Raw genomic sequence first — 14,708 nt, forward strand, 5'->3', positions numbered from 1 at the left:
CAGCTCGGTTTTTCTTTTTCCTCCCCAAGGCAAGGTTTCTTTAGGTAAGATCAACCTCTGCCTTCCTGTGCCCAGATATCAGGATTATGGGCATGTATCACCACACCCGGCTTTGAATTCAGCTTTCTACTCTGATTGCTAAACCCTATTTGCTGGAGTGGGAACGCTGGCTTCGTTAGCTAGCTGACGTATGTGGACTCCAAGACGCGGCCCCCAAGACTGTAGAGATCTGTCCCCTGCATTCCTCTTCTTTGCAAAACCAACAGCTGAAAGAGGAGACAGGAGGGCGTTTTTACTGACCACCCCCACCACACTATGACATAATTTTATGGCGTGGCTCAGAGATCGGAGTTGAAAGTCAGCCGTGTAAGCTCCAAGGGACAGATGAACAGGCAGTGCCCCGAAACAACGCTTATGTAACACAGGGTACATAGATGTATGGAACCTTTCCCCGGGGGTGTGCCTCTCTGTAATCCCAGCTCAAATTCAAGGCCTGTCAGGCATTCCAGTAAGATCCAAGGAGGGAGGGAGGAAGGAGAGAGGGAAGAAGGGAAAAGGAGGGAGGGAGAGAAAAGGAGGGAGGGAAAGAGAAAGAGGGAGGGAAAGAAAAGGAGGGAGAGAAGGAGGAAGGGAGGGAAGGAAGGAAAAGAAAGAGGGGGAAGGGGAAGAAGAAGAAAGACGAAAAAGGGTAAAAGGGAAGAAGGGGAAAATAAACTGAGCATTTTTTTTTTTTTTTTTTTTTTGGTTTTTCGAGACAGGGTTTCTCTGTGGCTTTGGAGCCTGTCCTGGAACTCGCTCTGTAGACCAGGCTGGCCTTGAACTCACAGAGATCCGCCTGCCTCTGCCTCCCGAGTGCTGGGATTAAAGGCGTGCTAAACTGAGCATTTTATGTGGGTTGTTAAGCATAGCGACGAAACAAATACCTACAAAGTAAGTTCTCACCCAAGTTGAGCGAATAAAACACGGGGCCCTTCTGGCAGGCGGGTATTAGGGAAGCTGTCTGGACACAAACGCATGGACCACTCCCCCAAACAATGCTGAGTTTGGGTTTACTTATGAGCTTCATAAAAATGTCTGGCTATATGTAGTCTTTCTTCAGTTGGCTTTGGATACTCATGTTTCTAAGACCCATCCACCTTGTTGTATGTGTATGTATAATAATACTTTATAATATTCCACGGTGCGAACAGCATTTTAGTTGGCCTTCAGAAATAGGCTGGGCCTAATGGCACACACAGGCCTGAAAGTCCAACTACTCAAGAGGCTGAGGCAGAAGAATCACAAATTTGAGGCCTGCACAGACAAGAATGGGGGATCAAAGTCAGTCTCAGCATCTTAGAGGAACTCATCTCACAAAGTTAAAAGAGAAATGAAGAGAAAGCTCAGCACACGCAGGGCACAAGGATTTGATTCCCAGCCCTTAAAAAAAATGGTTCCACCAAAAGACAGTTTTTTTCTGAGAACACACATGAGGTAGGAGATTTGTTCGACACTCTGAATCCACCTTTGGGAAGTGTCTGTGGTGTAGTCATGTGTAGGGCAATATGGTTTCTGAACTGTTCTGTCTTTGCAGGGTAGAGGTGTTCACTTGGGATGACCTCAATGACTGCTTTATGACATGCTATAATGGACACATGGCCAGACGCAGCTCAGACGTGTGTTATGGACCACAGGCCAGAATCTAAAACACTCCCAACCTGAGGGGGAGGGACCAGGGAGAGGGGGCTGGATCTCAGTGGATGGAGGAGATCCAGTGTCAAGTTCAGCTGGGCTGAGGCCTGGGCATTTTCAAAACTACTCAGAATGTCTTCATCTCTTGTCGCAAGAGATTACTGAATCCCCTGCAGTGTTGTGTTCTCCTCTGAAAGGGTCACACTGAGTGGCCACAAGCATGGGGACCAGACAGACTCTCCACCAGGCAGCCTCTGCAGCAAGATCACAGCCAAGCTGGTGTCAATGTATGCTCCTGCACTCTTCAATTCAGAAAGAGTGTAAGAAGCTGGAATTGAAGGACAACAGGATATACACAGCAGAGTATTTTACAGTCCACGCCTTTGATGCCTTCTTAAGCTCTTAGGTAACCCAACGAGCCCCAAAGATCACTTTACTGTAGCTACAAAGCAGGAAAGGGAAGTGCTCTTGATTGAGGCTAGCATGCACTTGACAGTGATGGACAGCCAAAGGGGCCTTCAGACAGTTCACAACTCACCAAGGTAACGCTCCTAAGATACCTAACAGTCTCACCATGTCCCCCAAAGAGCCTAGAATTGGAGGTCCTCCTGCCTTGGCCATCGCTTGCCTGCTAGGTTACAAGTGTGATCCACCATACTCATCTCTTAAAAGTGTCTTTAAGAAAGCAGCCTTCTAAGCGAACGCATTTGTGGTACCTCTTATTAAGCTCAATTCACACTCTTTAGATCTGCTTGGGATGGCTTCGGACATCCACCAGTGCCAAAGGATATAGAGAAAGAAGCCTAGGGTAGGGGTAACTCCAGGTTCCAGCACACAGGCAAGCAGCAAGGCTAAGGTCACTCAATAGGAGCTGTCCTGTCTCATTTCACCTTGACAATGGGCCTGAGTGAATGGAGCTGCTTCCAGCTGTGAAGAAAGGGGGCAGGATGGGATGGCTTTATCTTTGAATGAGTGACTTAACCACTTAGCATCTGCAGGGTCACCAGATCTCTGCTACACCATCAGCACCAAGTCTAAGTCTGTTGTGAGAAATCTGAAAAACATAGGTGCAGAGATGGCCAACCAGAGCAGATAAACTTTCACATTCTGATCTATTTCTTTTCTCCCCATTAAAATGCATACACGTGTGTGTGTGTGTGTGTGTGTGTGTGTGTGTGTGTGTGTGACCATTGTATTATATTGACAACCTTATTCTTATTCAGGCAATATTGAAATGAGAACATGTAGAAATTGTCTTAAACACGCATCCTACTCCTGAATACTGAGATAACCCCATGGAGTGAATGTCCATCAGAAAAACCAGATGCCAAGAGCCAGTTCTCCTAGTGTGGCTGAGAGGTCTTCACGGCTACACTGCCACCAGGCACCCTAGCGGCTCCTGGGAAAGGTATGTCTGTGAGCCTCTGCTTGTGGCTTGGAGAGATATTCATTGATGCGGAGGGCTTTAAAAACTAGAAAACAAACGTTACTTATTCAATAAGCGCCCGTGAAGAGGTCTGGCTATCAAGCATCCAATGTCTTTCCGACATCCCGGCGTACACTTGGACAGTTAAGAGAAGGTGAAGTGTGAGCCATCAACACAACATCGCCTTTATTTTTAATGTGGTTGTTCTTGTCCACCCTGCGAGGACTCAGTATTGGAGACCTCACCACAGTTGGTGTATGAAAGCCTGCTGACTCCACAAGGATAAGCCCTGAGGAAGCGCCACGTGCAGACCACAGGAAGCAGCTCCAGGCTGCCCTCTGACAGGCCCAGGCAGAGACACTGCAGGCTCCAGACTCCATGCAGTCACCTTCCCCTACTGTCGCACACCTAGGGAAGGTGCGCTCTCCCACATGGTGGCGGAGGCTGCAGCTGTGAGGGTGCATCTGGACCTGCTGTTCACACAGGCGCACGCAGTGCAGCAGGCTGCAGATGCTGCCAAGGTGTCTTCCCGGGGTACTCCTCCCATGCCCGGCAGGGGCAGCCCCACTGCATCACACTGGTGACATAAAGCGTAACTCGGTAAGAGGACGGATGCTCCCCCAAAAGGCCTAGGGGACACAGCTCAGGAGGGACACTCTCTCCACCACACTCGGGTGACATCCATTGGAGCACAGGGACTCCTTTCCTGTGCAGGCATTTGCAGTGGTCAGACAATTGGGTGGCCGAGTGCACAGAATGGGGCCACCAGGAGGGTGACCAATGGTACTTGCAAGGCATTATAATTATAATTATTACTATTACAACTACTATTACAATTTAATTTAGCAGTCTTGCAAGTTTTCCATAATTAGAAATTAACTGAGGGATTGGAGACATGGTGTTTGCCTAGAATGGACATCTAAGGCCTTTCATGCCAGATGTGGCAACACAGGAAGGAGAGAGAGAGAAAGGGAGGGAGGGAGAGAGAAAGAGAGAGAGAGAGAATGCGAAGTTGGCTACTTTTTACTCTAAAGCCAGGCATACCAAGATGTGTTAGGAATGGAGGCATGGCCCTTGTGCACACTACGAAAGAACTCTTGACACACCATTCCATCTCTGGTTCAATTTTTTTTTAATTTTTAATGATTACAGTTTGATTTTTTTTGAAGAAAATCAATGCAGTAATATCTGAAACAAAATCAAAACCCCAAGCCTGCGAGTGCTGCTACATAAGATCACCCCAGCACCGAGGAGACGGAGGCAAGAGCTGGCCTCAGTTCGAGGCCAGCCTGTGATACATGGGAAAACACAAGAAAGAAAGAAAAGAAAGGGAGGAGAGATGGAAAGAAGGAAGGAAGGAAGGAATGAAAAGGTACACAAATCCCTTCCATATAAGCAAGCCATGTTAAATTAGGAAAGCTAACCATATGCATTTGATGTCCCTGATTTCTATGGCAGCAAGCAAGGTGGCGAGGACTTTGAATTCAGACCCAAGACTTAGGGGACCGAGATTTATTGAGACATAACTTTATATGTAGCAGTCTTCCAAAACCAAATCAGGCCGTGGGGGCAAAAAGCCAAATCCCGAGCTGGGAGGTGCTGAGACTGGGGCCTACCACACACTGACCTGTGGGCATATGGAAGCTACCTGAAGTCTGCACACACAGTGTCCTGCATCAAACCTAACACAGCAGGCCCTGGGGTTCCACAGACCTTCCTTCCAAAACCAGGGACAATCCAGTTGAGAAAGACAAGGTACCCTTCTGGTATCCAGGCCAAGTCCAGGGAGGAAGCAGTTTAAAGTGAGAGACTCTTCTGGGCACACTGATTCAATGGGAGCCAATGATTTTTCATTCTTCGCAATTCCATGAGTAGAAAAGTGAAGGAACCATTTTCATACGAGCAGATTTTTCTCCAAGGACCAGTTAGGAAAATGCTGATGTGGAGTCTCGATACATTTTTCCTACAATGCCATCAATTACACAAAAACACAATTAAGTCACTCTTTCAAAATCCTTAAATATTTTTCAGCCAAAACCCAAAAGGACATTTGCGGTATTCCATAGTCGTTATCGGAGAAGCAGCGCGCTAGAACCAGCCACCTCGGCAGCACTCAGCAGGAGCTAAACAAAGGTGATGCACAGCTAGTTAGAGAACCTCGCCGTCTCAGCGGCCAGGCTCCATCAGTGTCCTCAGGTCACCGGGATGCCAATGGAATGGTCTGCCGCCGTCCAGCCCCAGAGAAAGGTTTCGAGCCAGGTGGGACAAGCAGAAAATTCCCATGAGAACCAACACCGGTGTCTTTCCCACTCGGGATCTTTTCTTGTCCACCAGATGAGCTCACCTGTGTCATGGACAGAAAGATCTGTGTTCCTATGAACTCGATACCCATTTGCAGTCTCTCAGAGACATAAATGAAAAAATCCACAGAAGTCTAAATTTAATAAAAAGATTAAAATTCCCCATCTGTCTCCCCCTCTTTTTAAATGTAAGAAGATGTGCTGAGCTCACACTGAGCCTAGGAAGGGGTCTCTGACTGCAATCCTAGACAAAGAGTTGGCGGGGGGGGGGGGGGAGTGGTGGTCACACAAACACATGATGATGGGAAGGACCTGCACGCCATCCCTCAGGAGAATCGTTCTCAATGCCTTCTTTTACAAACTCACCTAGGCTTTTCTGCCACCAGTTCTGCCTCTGGGATCCGTTTCACAAAGACGGTATACAGGAGGTATACCGTTCACTATGGTGGTGGAACTCAAAATTTATTGAGAGAGGAGAGAGAGAGAGAGAGAGAGAGAGGAGAGAGGAGAGAGAGAGAGAGAGAGAGAGAGAGAGAGAGAGAGAGAGAGAGTGTATCTATGGCCAGGGATGCCAAGCTGCTCTCTGAGCTGCCGCATCAGGGCCCAGCAAACTGTGGAGTGTGTGGCAAGCACAGGCCGGCCATTTAGTTTCCAGGGAAGCTGGGGAAGCAGTGTGCTGCTGCTGTTGAGGAGATGGGAGCACAGGGGCCGCACTAGGAAAGACAGCTTCAGCAGCACGCTTACTCTGCCCTAGGAGTGCCTGCCTTTTCACCTCTCTCACTGTCAAGAGTTGGGCGAGTTCAAAAGAACAGCCTTCCAGAGTCTCACGCAACCTTGAGCTCTGATGGACATCTTGCTAATATGGAGCCTTGAGCACAGGCAGGGAAACATGAGCCTCCAGAGGAGACGGTGTATGTTCAGCACATGCAGAAGGTAACCTGTAGGGTCTGGCTGGCTAGGGCAGGTGGGCTCTCTTGCCTATGGCCTCACACTCTGAGGCATCTACTTTCTGTTTCTTTCTTTTCTTTTTCTTCCGTTTTTTTTTAATGTCAAAAGAATCCAAAGTCATTACAAAGAGTTATAATTAAGCATCTCTGAGATAGTACCATTAGCCAAATACTGAAGGGTACAAAAAAAAAAAAGAAAGAAAGAAAGAAAGAAAGAGTCTGCAGTAATCTTTGACAGAGTTAGTCAAATTCCTCCAGATCTATAACTCTGAGTCCTAGCGACGAAGCCCACCAGCTGTCCACCTGTGCCTGAGAACGGAACGGTGTCTCAGGGTGTTTTCAGCCATGGGAGTCACAGCCCACATTTGGGAGAGAAAGCAAAATGAGAAAGTGAGATGGTTGAAGACATGATGAGTTACGTCAACACGTCAGGATAAATACAGGAAATACAGGAAGTCCTTGCTTTCTTGTGCATAAAGACAAATTTGGTCACCAAGGAGAAGGAGGGAAAAGAGAATTTGTGAGCAATTGGCTTTATCCTGTTTGGAAACATGAGTATAAAGCTAGTGACTTTCAGATCCCTTCTTTAGGAGGACTAAGATTGTAAAATCACCGGCTTTAACAAAGCCACACACATACTTCATGCACACCCGTGCACACGTATAGAAGACACAGTACAGATATAAGTGGGCAAGTGTGACAGCCGCAGGCCATCTACATCTTATCTCATGTTGACAAAACAGAAACACAAAAACCAGCAAATGGCTTAAATTTCAAAACCCAGTATCCAGGATGAAGCCAATTATATTGGGAAACAAATTAAGAGAAGTGAGTAGCTGGGTCTGTGACTTGCTTAGCGGTGTGCTTTCCCTGAGTTTTACTGGTGCCCTGTCTCCAGTTGGGTGTGCAAACCAACACACATCTGCCGTCAGCCCACTAAGGCATTTGACAACATCATTTCAGAACCTTTAGCTGCCGGGCTATCAATAATTAAATGCATTCAGTTCACACTTTGTTCTTGTGGATACCAGCTATTCATCTCTGTCCTCTGAAGACGCTAATGGTATAATGGGCAAAACATCAAGAATAATTAAGAAAACATTGCCATAAACTCTGTCAAAAGAAGCAGAACTTTTGCTAGGCCCTCAGATGGAACCCCTGTATACAGGAGCCACCCACTGCCAGCACACCTTGCTGGAAAGGGGGAGGAATAAAACCACGGAGAGGTTAACTCGTTCAGCCCTTGAACCTACAGCTGCTTCGGGTCTGTGCTCTGGGAAAACCCAGATGTGTCTGAAATAGTGTTAGGAGTGAGAAAGGGGCCGTGCGATCACCTCTGTCGGGTCAGGGAGCCCTTGAGGGTCAACTTTCCCATGCTGCAAGGTTGCAGAACTGTGGCGCTCCTGAGAACTGTCCCCGTCTAAATAGCTCAATCTGTAGGGCACTCATCGTTACAGAGATAAGGCTCCTTTGAATGACTAGCCAGCATTGAAACACAGGGTCTGAGCACATCTCAGCACGTGGAATGGCTGGTTAAATCATCAATAACAGGCTCATCTTTCTTTAGCAGAAACTGTCTTCTTTTATACCCAATAACAAATAAAAAGGGAAATTGTAGCCTTTCCTTCTTACAACAACAAGTCAGGCCTGCCTGGTATACAAAGCTCCATGTATATGACATTATATTTTAGAAGTCACGATTAATTGCAATACCATTCACATGGTGGAGGTATCACCGTATAAGGATAAAGAATTATCTGGAACCACGGTGAGAGGAGATAGCCTTGAAGAGGCAGCCTTGCAGATATCTGTCACCTTTCTGCACATCCTTTCAAAAACCTTTATTTTAGTTGTCACCTAAACGCAAGTGACTTCCAATCAAGGCTCACCAATCTCAGCCTGAGATTGGATGATCCGCTTCTTGTAAGAACTAATGTTAGTGGCTGCATTTAAACTTCTAGACTCCACGTTGGCAGCGAAGTCAAGGGTCCTGCTTTGCCATTAAATCTAAAAGACACGGAGGGTTGGTGGGCCCACCAACTGCAATGAAAATGGGAATCTTGTTATCAAAGACAAAGACGCAGATGCCACAAGACTAAAATAAGCTTCCCAAATTCAAAGGAAGAACTGCTTCAGGCCGGGCTCTGTCGCCACTAATGGTCTAATTACTTCTTGGCTTGGTCACCTAAGCTCGGAGCAAGAAGTAAGAGACGATGGTAATTTCTTACTGTCCAGATGAAGGTATCAGTCTTCTGCGGCATCTTGTGCAGGCAGAGCTTGAGTCTGTGCCTGGATCAGAGACGCACAATGACCATCTTTCAGGGCGAGAGGAGAAACGAACAGTAGGTGAGCCCTGGTAACAGGCACAGCCTGCAGTTAGCCTATATGCGGCTGTTGGATACAGCCAGAGCTGAGGCATCTCGGATACAGGCCTCTGGTTCTGTTCCAGAGAAACCGGTGAGTGGTTCCCAGAAACTCACATATGTAAAGCAAGGAAATATTTTTTAAACAGTACGAATAAAGCAGCCACTAATAGCTGTGAGCCTCTAGGAGGCTTCATCGGAGTTTTCACCTCGGAAGATGAATTATTATAGTCCTTGGGTTGCTTACTGTCGTTACAGGCTGGTGTCAAAACTCAGGCCCAGAGGAGTTCTGGGTTCAGGAACACCCTGCTGTGCAACTCCCTTCCTGACTCAAGCCCCAAAGCTCCCAGAATAGTTAAGAGAATGAATTGCAGTGCCCCCGAGGCCAGCTTCAGGACCATCAGCTGGGGGTCAGCTAAGAGACTGCAAGCTCCCTAGAAACTGTATTCTTTTGCGCATCACGCCCAAACCACTCCTCATTCTAACGGGAGGGGGAGAAGGAGCTGAGACACAACTGGGAGGAGGAAATACAAAAAGAAAAAAAGAAAAGAAGAAATCCCATTATAGCCGGCTTCCCGGAGCCCCAGCCTCGGATATGAGTAATCACAGAAAATGTAACATCAGCTTTTCTTGCTTTCCTTACCGGGGTTCCTCCTTTATTTCCTTTCAAAAGGGGTCAAATTCTCCTCTGTAATTCAAAAAAGCTGCTTCTTGGTTACTAAAAGGATGGCCTCTCTCTTTAACGGCTCTGCATTCCCTGGCAATTTAAAATTTGGAGTCAAAACTAAAACCAATAAATAGACAAATAAATAAATAAAAGGAAAAGAAAAGGATACAGACAGTCTTTGCAGCTGCCTTCAGCAGACCCCAGTCCCCTCACCTGCCTTGCCTTCAGGGATTCCAGGAAATCTCTCAAGCTAGCAAGGCAGATCTAAGCAAGCTGGAACTGCCTGCAGAAGCCTCTGGAGGCAGCATCCTCGTGCTGGGACGTGCTGCAAAAACACAGAGCACTGTGGATGCCTGAAAACCCAGTGCCAGTCAGTGGGTACCACAGGAAGTCCGGGGGCAGGGGGTGTCACACGCACTGGCCACAGCATCACCTCCTTGTCACTCTGCAATTCTCTTGTCCCCTCTCTACCACCTAACCTAGCAAAAGGGAATGAATGGGGGAAACCTGGGTGTCATGATGCTGTGTGGTCTACATATCCCTCTGGTCTGAAGACATGAATGAGCTTTTTACAAGAGGTGAAAGGCCACTCTAAAAAGAAAAAAAAACAAACATGAAGCCGCCTGAGCAGGGAAGCTGGCCTGGACACACACAGAGGTGCACAAGGATGGGACCCCCATAGCAGTTCCTGTTGGCAGGCATGTAGAGACATCCAGAGAAGGTGAGCATGGGACTCCTGGCATCAGCCCGTTGACCGTAGTCTGACAAGAACAGATACAAATGCCCAAGCCAAACTACAATGCTGGCTGTACTGGTGGGTATATGGGGGGGGGGAGGTAAGGAGAGATGAAGGAATTGCAAGAGATGGGCTTCCTCAGCTCTCTGACCAATGAAAGGAGAGTTATATGAAGAGTCGTGTCTGGTGCGGTCGGTGCACACAACTAACTGGTCTTCAAGAGCTGAACTGAACCAGGACTTAACAAACTTGTCTTCAGCCAGAGACAGTGGCACAGCCCTGCGATCCAAGAGCTCTGAAGTTAGGGCAGGAGGATTGGGAGCAGCAGCCTAGCCTGCATTTGGGGCTAGTCGGGGCAACCAGAGTGCTAATGATTTCAAAGAAACAAACAAACAAAATGAAAGAAACGTATCTGCAATGAGCTAAGGGACGTGGCTCGGTGGCAGAACTCTTGCCTGCTACGTACAAGGCCCTGGGGTCAAGCTCCAGAATAAATAAATAAAAATAAATAAATAAATAAATAAATAAATAAATAAGGCGTGTAAAAATACTTCCATAGTGAAGCGTATACTATTTTTGGTTCACTGATGAGTTTAAAAGGGGCATTCGTTTTCTTTCGTTGCTTAAAATAGCTAACTTATTTACTGGGTTTGTCACTGATATTTCATATACGCCACAGAGTTGTTTCTTTTCCCCTTCATTAGTATTCACACGACCCCCAAAACAATCGTGGGGATGACGGCAGCAGGTGGACGTGGCTACGACGCCTCATGAAGCACCACAACTATGGTTTCCCTGGCGACTGTGCCCTGTCAGGCTCGCGTTCTCGGGAAATGTCGTGGAGAAAGCACACCGCCGAGAGCGGCAGGGAAGCCGGCCAGTGGCCGCATCCACTTTCTCCCTGTAGTCAAAAGCTCCATGTTCCTTCTGTCTGCCCGTCGTCACCGACAATGGTCAGAGCCGCCTGGTCAAGCAGGAAAGTGACAGTCTATTGAGTTTAAGAGACCATCCAGTTTCTGGATTTCCATACGAGGATATGTGGGACCATCTCAGGGAGGGGCACCTGTTTCTAAAGTGTGACCATGACCGTGTCCTTGCCCAGGCCTGCTTCCCAGGCTACCAGAGCTGCCGCCTCCCCAGGGCAGGGACGATCTCAAGGGAGGATGATCAGACACATGAAGGAAATAGGCCCCATGCAGTGAGTTTCCTTCTTCACACTCTCTCACTGCCCCACTGTGGCTGGGTCTCGGGAAAGAGAAGCATTTCCTTTTACAACAGCATGCATGCTCTCTGCTTGGAAGCAAAGGTATCCTCCCCTCCTACACCCCTGTGTCCTGTTATTACAGTCACGACACAAGATGACCCTCCTCTTCAGCTGTCACTGACTCCGGGGCCTCCTGACAATATGAACATTATAAGTTTCATTATTAGATCTGGAATTTCATGATATGCTTAACAACTGGGTAGAGAGACAGACAAGAATGCTGCCCTCCTACCAAGAGCCCCAAGGCTCTAGTAAGGAAACTGCTAAAGGCTCCTGGGAAGTATGAACAGTTAACATTCCTATTCTCTGATGGGACACAGCAGAGGTGGAGACCAGGCCAGGTCTGAAAGCCAACCAAACACAACGTTCACCTACTGAATAAAAGGACACTATCAGATGCAAATCAAGACTTCATTTTTTTTTTTGGAGTAATGATGAGGTAATCCATATACAGATTTTATCTTGGGGCTAGCCCACTGTATCTGGGAACAGAGATGAATAGCCGACTTGCAGGGAGCCACTGTTCAAGAATACCTAATTCTCCATGCATGAGTTGGGGCGGGGGTTGTTGGGTAAACTAGAATCGTAGACTCATTAAAGAGCCCCCAGCTCACTCTTCTTAATTTCATGGGCACCATGGTAGAAGCATCGGGTTGGGCATAGCAAAAGCCATCGTGGGCCAGGATTGCCATGAGATTAACCAGCCTATTCATTATATAATAGAAAAAAAAAAAGAGGGGTTGAAGAGATGGCTCAACAGTTGAGAGCACTGACTGCTCTTCCAGGGGACCCAGGTTCAATTCCCAGCACCTGCATGGCAGCTCACAACTGTCTGTAACTCTAGGATCCAACACCCTCACACAGACAAACATACAGGCAAAAACACCAATAAAATAAAAATAAGTTGAAAGAAAGGAAGGAATGAAGGCGACCAAACAAAGTTGAAGGTCATGTTCAAAGGCACAGGGAGTTGGGGTGACAGTCAATGTGAGTGGAGAGCACACACTCTCCCCAAAAGGACCAAGAGCAACACAGGGGTCTTCCCAGAACCACTGGGCATCGTGGACAGGATGTGATATGATGACCTTGAGGTGCAGGAGTTCATCTCCTGTAGGAATGGAGCATGGTCTGGACAGACATGCCCATTCAGCTCTGGTACCAAAGCCCCACAGAACCACACCATGTCTGGATTAGTTAGTCCCCTCCCCTCCTCCATATTATCTTTACCACCAAATCAACAAAATTTCCAGCATGCGGAGTAGCTGAGCTCTCCAGGGACACCCATTCTAATGAACGCCATGGTCCATTCATTCTTGGAAGCAACAACAACAAAACACGTAAGCAAAATCATCTTCCCCCAACTTGAGCCCACACAGCCACCCGGTGGCCAGGCCAGGTTCAGAGAACCCGAAGAATACGTCCCAGAGATGCCCAGCCATGCTAAGTGAACCATCTGGAGACCACCCAGAGAAGCCACGCCTCTTCCCCTGCACCCTTCACCTTCCCTCTCCAGCCAGCTCCCTTAAAAATGGTCCTGCCAACCACCTCAGCCAGGTTCTCAGCTGAACACTAATAAGTGCTTGTTTGTTGAACTGAAAAATCATTACCACAGAACACGTCAAGTAATGAAAGATGTTTTCCTCAGAGAAATGTTAAATACTTCACTTCTTTCACAAGGAATGAGTACACGTGTTTCCAGATAATACCTCCCTCCCCACCCACACTCTCAGCCAGAGTCTGCAGTTCCAGGATCCACAGAGAGCGAGTTCATGAGGCCTGGCTCCAAGGAGCAAGAGCACAGCCCTATTTTATTTATTTTCTTTTGCCCAGCTGACTCCACACTGATTCTATTGCTTGTCCACGTAAGCATCTCCATAGGAGCCTCCATCATGTAACAGGAGTCCTGGCTTGCTTTTACTATTTTATACAGAAAAGCTAGGGAAAACGACACTACTGTGGCCTCATAGATGAGACCACCTTAGGACTGGCTAACTAATATAAATGAAGGAGCTAGTTCACTACAGGCCCAGAGCAAACACAAAGGCAGGAAACGAATGTCATGAGGAGAAAACCCTGGTGCCTGGGGAAGAGGGCTAGGCACTCCACCTTCTCCTGGCTGAGACGTGACTCTCTGCTTCCTTCCAACACTCTTCCTTGGCAGATGAGCATCCGTTGTCTTAAGTGGGCTGGGTCCTTTAACTGTTTCAGAATGGCTGTATCTACAGGGGAGCCAATCTGGTTAACTTGTGTTCCTTGTTCTCGTGGGTTAGGACTTCAGGTTTTCAGGCAGAGCCTGTTTTGAGTTCATGGCAGCTGAGATATGAACATCCCAGAATGACTTCTGGGCAACCTTGTCACACTTAATTACAACAGTGAAATACAGGTTACTTAGATTAAACACTCTGTTACCAGGTAGACTTTCAGGGAGCGGGGAGTCTGGGTTTCTAAGTCGTACGTTCTGACTTTGAAGCAGGGTTCATCAGTGGTGGTTTATAACACCAGTGCTTCTCGAGACAGGCCTAGGCTAATTCTAATTTAATGGGCACCAGGATAGGAACAGGGTCCAACAAGAACGACAGATGAACAGTGTTGCCTCTGTCCCAACAAATCCCTTGGATACAGAAATCTGTGTACAATAAGGCTGGATCGGAGACTAGAAAATCCCCACCAAACCTCACATGGCCCTTTCCAAAAAAGAACTGTGTGCCTCCCACCTCCCTTTGCCCTTCTCTCCGTTAATGAGTCACTTTACCAGCCACTGGGTGTCACCTGGGGCAGGGGCATGAGACTCCAAACAGAAGACCAAAAAGTGGAGCGGGGAGACCTGCCTAAACTTCTCAGAACTCAGACTTTTATTTTCTCTGGTTTTGTTTCTCATTTAAAGGAAAGGGCTGCTATTTAATTTCACTAGCATTAAAGGCTGACACTCTTCATATGTTAATTCTTAAATGTCCCATCAATATATCAAGAGGAACTTTCCACATGAGCCCTTCCCTGTGAACTGCCAGGTGTTTGGAATAGCTTTGCTTGACATTAGGCAATGTGCCTTCTCAGCATTTACTAGACAAGGGGAGATGGCAACTCTTAAGAAGCCCTCTTCAGGGGCTGGAGAGAAGACAACGTACAGTGGAAGACCTGAGTGTGCTTCCCATGGGGCACAACCCGGAGACTCATGATCATCCATAAGCCCAACTCCAAGGGATCAGACGCCCTCTTCTGGTCTCTGCAGGAACCTACACTCACATGCACACACATACCCACACACAGACACACACCACTGAAAAGAAATGACTACACCAGGTCTGTCCCCAAACAGCCAGATCTCATGGGGGAA

At 47.5% G+C, this 14,708-nt stretch overlaps 1 protein-coding gene across 2 annotated transcripts in view; it reads right to left on the minus strand.

Moving 5' to 3' along the window:
* The window catches only part of Tshz3 (teashirt zinc finger homeobox 3), a 78,225-nt gene that overhangs the window by 47,188 nt on the left and 16,329 nt on the right, over nucleotides 1–14,708 (minus strand). The gene's annotated exons all lie outside the window — the stretch shown is intronic.

The sequence above is a fragment of the Microtus oregoni genome, unplaced genomic scaffold (assembly GCF_018167655.1).
Source record: "Microtus oregoni isolate MIOR12 unplaced genomic scaffold, Mior012 000102F_ref0000329, whole genome shotgun sequence".
Taxonomy (NCBI): Eukaryota; Metazoa; Chordata; class Mammalia; order Rodentia; family Cricetidae; genus Microtus; species Microtus oregoni.